The sequence below is a fragment of the Lolium rigidum genome, chromosome 7, assembly GCF_022539505.1.
Source record: "Lolium rigidum isolate FL_2022 chromosome 7, APGP_CSIRO_Lrig_0.1, whole genome shotgun sequence".
In the NCBI taxonomy this organism is placed as follows: Eukaryota; Viridiplantae; Streptophyta; class Magnoliopsida; order Poales; family Poaceae; genus Lolium; species Lolium rigidum.
Window position 1 is genome coordinate 237,156,975 of NC_061514.1, and position 6,083 is coordinate 237,163,057.

Consider the following 6,083-nt stretch of genomic DNA (forward strand, 5'->3'; position numbering starts at 1 on the left):
ATTAATTTTTTTTGCATCTTCTTCCTTTTTTAAAAAACATTGCATCTTCATTAAAACAAAATTGCATCTTCAAAAAAAAAGGCATTGCATCTTCTTTAAAAAACAGATAAAAAAATTCTCATCGTTTCTTGCATAGTTGTTTGTTTATTTTTACTCGCCTTTCTTCTCGATCGATTTGTTTGAGATTTGCATTTTTTTTCTTCTCTTGGGTGATATGTTCTCTCGCATTGCATAGTTTGTCCTTTATTTGATATTTCTCTGAAATCTTTTCTTTTAAATTTCTTGCATTGCAAATCGTTCTTCTTTCAACGATTTTTCTCTTGTTAGTCTTGTGGACTCTTATAGTTTTAGCTTAGGTATTAGGTCTAGTCTGGCCTATTAGACCAAAAAAAAAAATTACAGTTTAGAGTTCTTATGTAATGGTTTTTTCATGATTATTAATAAAGAGTATTTTAATGTGTTCTAAGATCCTTGTATTGTTCAACTTAGTATAATTCTTTAACTCTGACCTGAAACAATAGTTAACATATGCAGATCACTAAACTGTATTTACATTTTATCATCAGATAATTATCAATTCTAGTCAGGGCAAGCGATTTTTACAACAATCTCTTTTAAAGTGGAAACAGGATGCCATTAACATAGACGCACACACCTGACTCGGAAACAAAGTTCTAGAAACAAGCTCAGGCCGCACAGTCATCTTCAGGTCATCCAAACCAGCACCATAAACTGTGAAAGCACGAACTACCTTATCATAGACATGCAAGTACACGAAAAGCATGCTCAGTCTCACGTCTGAGCCAAACAACATAAATACATGCACAGCCCCCAAACGCTAATACTTTCAGTATTTGACTTGGATGTAGGTAATATTTGACTTTCTCCTTCTTTACCAATGAAAACAGCACTATGCTACTTTTTCTAAAAAAAGATATACATCATGCGACTTCCAGCCATTTAGATACAAGTATATATGTAACTGTAATGTGTATGATGCATGGGGAACAAAGAATCCTGTCGCCACTATGCTGCCACACAAAGCTCAGCCCAACACGGCTTGATCTCAAACATATAAGAGTGTCGAAATAACGACAGAAATCCCGACAGAAAGACAGGAAAAAAGCTAAGGCTACAACAACCCAAAAAAGAACTGTACAAGCTTTCCTCTTGCACTTCAACTCGTCAGATGTTAAACAGGTCACAGTGATTTATACTTCTCAATGAGATTTGATGAGTGGAGGCGAAACTTGGATGTTATGGTCCACCCCAGATTCCTGAGGTAGGCTATCTGCAAAAAGGATATCAACCAACATTCAGATTGATATGATTGAAAGCAACAGGATACTGACGAGTGACCACAATGCATGTCAATGCCATTCTCTCATGAACAAGTAGTCAAACGCATACCGGATTGACCTAGTAAGGTGTAGGCTCTGAGGAACCCATTCAATTCTCTATCCTCTGCTTCTGGAAATGTTCCTGAAAGAAACCATAAAAGTAAGCATCTTCTCAAGGCCAGAGAACAGCTAGCAACATCTGAAAGTTAAGAGAACCAGCAGGTGATTCACGAAGCCTTATTTGTAATAATAGGAAACGCTAAGTTATTTGTGATGATCCTGGAACTATGATCGTGTGATATCTCCAGAGATACCTTAAAAAGAGAAATACCCTGTTCTACATGATCTGGTCGTCAAACACATGCTGCACGGCTCTGTGGTGAGTTGAAGAAAAGTTGTCCTTGCATGATTGATGGACAATGCCGGTTTCATTACCCACGAGAATTTTGCGACACCACACAGCAAGGGAAAGACTGATATCCCATCAATAGAAGGACAATGGGTGTGGAGTTAGGATCAGAGGAGCAGATTTGGATAACAGGTGGGTCATCCCTTACAACCCCTTTCTGCTTATGCAATACAACTGCCACATTAATGTCAAGGCATGCTCGAGCATCAAGGCAGTCAAGTACATCTATAAAGGGCATGACAAAGCATCCTTTGCATGCGAGCAGGATATCATGGTGGAATCATCAATGAGATTCGACAATATAGGGATGCATGCTTTGTATCTCCTGCAGATCTCGGTGGGCATAAAACCCGAGGCCCCAACCCCGAACCCAAATTAACCGAGCCTGAACTTGAATTACCCGAAACCCAAAAATTCGGGCCTAATTTCGGGTGTCAGATCTGCAAGCCAAATATTAGTTCAGGCAATTCAGGTTGCAACGTCTGAGTGCCCGAATAGCCCGAAAGCCCGAAATTTTGTTGACACTCAGTGCGGTCCGTGAGTTCTAAAGAGGAAATCAGCCCATTTATTCCCGCAGCCCAACAAGCCAACTACAAATAAGCCAGATAGCTAGTTACGCATGGCACGAGACCTCTCTCCAGCTAGCGCTGCCACATCTGGCTCCCTCCTCAGTACACCATCGACGACCCCACCTCAACATGTTGTGCTCTTCCGTCGGAGCTCCCCTCTGGCTAGTAAATTACTGCTCTTCCACCCATCAAAGTCGTTCGCATTCGAACCCACCGTCACCTGGCGCCATTGCTCCGATCTGGCACCACCGACCACCGCCCTGGCGTCGCGACGACCCCCAAGCTCAAATGCGACCACCATCCAGCTCCTATCTTGACGGCAACTGCCGCCACTTCCACACATTCGAGGCCGACCGAGCGCCCCAATGGCCTCGAAATTTTGGGCAGGGTCAGTGAACCGGCGGGTCGACCCGGCCCATTCTCATCTTGAAGAGGTAGCAAAGAGGCAAGTTGCCGCAGACAAAGAACATCTAGATCTATTTGGCAGTTTGAACAGTGAGCAGTTGGCTAGTTTCAATGATATAATGGATCGTGTGATGAACAAAAAAGGCCAGCGTTGATGGTCCAGGAGGCACTGGCACATACTTACACAAAGCAATGCTTCCGAAGGTGCATTCCATGGGCCTAATAGCGATCACAACTGCTACATTAGGTATAGCAGCATTGGTAATGCAAAGATAATAGCACGCGTAGTTTCACAACGCAGAGTGCTACGGCGGAGTTGCTAAAACAGCAGTCCTTGATAATTCGGGACGAAGTCGCTATGACCAAACAGCAAGCAGTTGAGATGCTTGATAGATCGCTCCAAAATATAATGGAAGGTCCTTTGCCGTTTAGAGGAAAGGTTGTCGTCTTTGGTGGGGATTTCAGGCGGGTCCTTCCTTTCGTGACATGTGGGAAAAGAGCACATATCACAGATGCTACACTTCTGAGACCTATCTGTGGGATAAGACACACAAGACATGCCTCACACGGAACATGCGGGCACAAGCTGATCCTTGGCATTCTGAGTCGGCAATGGAATAGAAGAGACAATTGTGGATGACTATGTGCGTCTCACTGAAGACATCGTGATCAGTTATACCAAGAATGAAAAATCTATTAACTCGCTCATTGAAAATGTCTCCCCATCGCTACATGCCAACGCTAGGTCGAGAGAGTACATGAGCACACATGCAATCCTTTTGACCAAGAATGAGCATGTTGATGACCTGAATGACAAGATGATCTCCAGGTTTCCAGGCGAAGAAAGGTTATACCATAGCTTCGACTCAACCGAGGATGATTTGCAGAACAATTACACTATTGACCTTTTGAACTCGATCACACCAAATCATGGCATGCTCCCGCATGTCTTGAGATTGAAGGTCAATTGCCCGTTCATTCTGCTCCGAAACCTCGACCCTCATAATGGCCTATGCAATGGAACACGGCGTATGACCAGAGCCTTCCACGATAATGCAATCGATGCAGATATTGTTGGTTGTCAGCATGGTGGAAAGAGGGTATTCATACCTAGGATCCCTATGTCGCCATCAGAGGACATCTCACTTCCCTTCAAACTCAAGAGAAATCAGTTCCCCATTCGCCTAAGTTTTGTGATGACCATTAACAAGGCACCATACCAAACGTCGGTATTTACCTTCCCGAGCCTATATTCTCACATGGACAGCTATACGTTGCATTGTCAAGGGGTGTGTCAAGAAATACGATACGGATTTTGGCCAAGCCAAACAAAGAAGTCAATAAAACCAGGAAATGCACCAAAAACATTGTCTATAGAGATGTTTTAGAGGGGTGAGGCAGGTGCGTTATTCTAAGGTTTATTTGCATCATGTTTTTTTTTTATTTGCATCATGTTTTTGTACCTAGATAAAAACTACTTTTTATGCTAACAAAAAAATTTGATTGCACGACTTAATCATGATAATCTATGTACATTGAATAGGCTTATTTTAATTTAATATAGATTATATCAATGGTTTGCAACACAGACTACAAAATTCTGCAGCACCCAGTAATGCTCAAGATCCATATTATTATATTACCTTTCACCTGGAACTAACTAGCAATATACATATAATTGTATTCCTTAAATTATCTTTGCAACATTATCTAATTTTAGTTTCTTAACATACAGAGACCCGAGCTTTATTTCTCATTTCCATTTTGCTCAGAGGACTTCATTTAAACATCAACGCTCAGTTAAGGTATGTATGGTTCAATCGTCTAGGGAACTAAAAGAGCCAACCGGGCTACTTTGCTGTTACACCTCTATGTTGTTTTAAAGAAATCTTAATTTACTTTGTAAAAGTATACTCTTGCTGGGAATGAACGAATCATATCTTTGCCCCAGCCCAACAAATAGCTCGTGGATGCTACTACCGAGCACTCTATACTGAATTCCAGTTAGGCATGTCCATGGTCCAGGAGCTGGTCAACAAGCGAGGCCTAAGCCTAAAGCATAAATAGCATAGCAGTATCGCAGGTTGCAGATATCAGCTGACAGGATGTGTTTATGCCTATGTATGAAAATGTCTGATGTAGCTAATGTGAGCTGGAGGATTATGAACTGTATTTTCTGATCTTTGGTGTAACTCGATTCAGCTAACCTGATGCTATAATTTCATATTTTTTCGATGACTGCATCATTCTCAAACTGTGAGAGATAAGAGAAACAGTTTAACAATTGCTGAACTGTCTACCAAAACAAACACTTGTAACCAAACATAACAAAGCATCTAAACATCACAAGGAATTCTGCAGCACATAACTTAATAGCATTAAAGAGGAAATGTTTCGAACCTTACATAGTGGAATATGTACCATAAGCACTCAGGCATAAACTGAACATTTGAAGCCTCGCCCGTGATAAGACGGTACAATCCATTGTGGAGAAGCATTAGGTGCTGCTTCTTCAGTTCATCATCATAACTGATCCTATGAAACAGAGAACTAGTATTAAAAAAGATTTAGTTTACACCATGCCTCACCGTCAAATTTACACCATATAAGTACATAGCAAAAAAAAGATTTTTTTTTCGAGAATTATAAAGATTCAGTTGAACAAAACATAGTTAAATTCACCAGGTTGTGAAGCAAATCAGGTTGATCTCAAACAAGTCAAGTAGATGTCTCCTCGATGCAGACTTCAGATTCACAGCATCCTATCCTGGAACTTCATACCACATCTTCGGTGCACCCCAATGCAAGTAGTTCAGCAAGTATAAATGATGAGCTTCTACATGCTGTTTTTTAGATTAAAAGGTCTCAGGGTACGATCATATCAAACAGCATAGTCTAAGCAACGAGCACAACTAGAACACAAATGTAGTCATGGGTTCATGATAAGCAAGCAACATCACAAGCTTCTTACCCGGCAGAATGATGAAAAGCACATGCCAACATGCTCGCTTGGCTTCCGGTGAGCAGCGGCGAGGCAGGGGAGGGGCCGGCCGTTGCGGCAGTGGCGAGAGGCAGAGTAGGGGGGTAGAACTCGCGGCAGCCGCGCGGAGGGAGGGATAGGCGCGATCTGCGCCCGCAGAGGGGAACCAGGGGAGGGGCCTGTCCTGTCGCCGGCCGAGGGGAACCAGGGGAGGGGCCCTTCATGTCGCCGGCGGAGGGGAACCATCCTGCCGCCTGCGGAGGGGTACCAGGGGAGGCCCTGTCCTGGGCTCCTGGCGCCGGCGGAGGGAACTAGGGGAGGACGCGGTACTCGCGCTGGTGGCGGGGCAGCATTGGCCGAGATGGGAATTCTGCAGCAGG

General features: G+C 43.0%; 1 long non-coding RNA gene across 2 annotated transcripts; it reads right to left on the reverse strand.

Moving 5' to 3' along the window:
• Nucleotides 1–824: 824 nt before the first annotated feature.
• On the reverse strand, nucleotides 825–5,814 carry LOC124674484. 2 transcript variants are annotated; one of them, XR_006993033.1, is made up of 5 exons: nucleotides 5,695–5,814; nucleotides 5,406–5,566; nucleotides 5,129–5,258; nucleotides 1,411–1,482; nucleotides 825–1,291 (listed from the first exon to the last, which is right to left on the reverse strand). It is a non-coding gene; the product is annotated as an uncharacterized LOC124674484 (long non-coding RNA). The 2 variants fall into 2 exon arrangements; XR_006993032.1 differs by having other exon boundaries at nucleotides 5,124–5,258.
• Nucleotides 5,815–6,083: the final 269 nt, after the last annotated feature.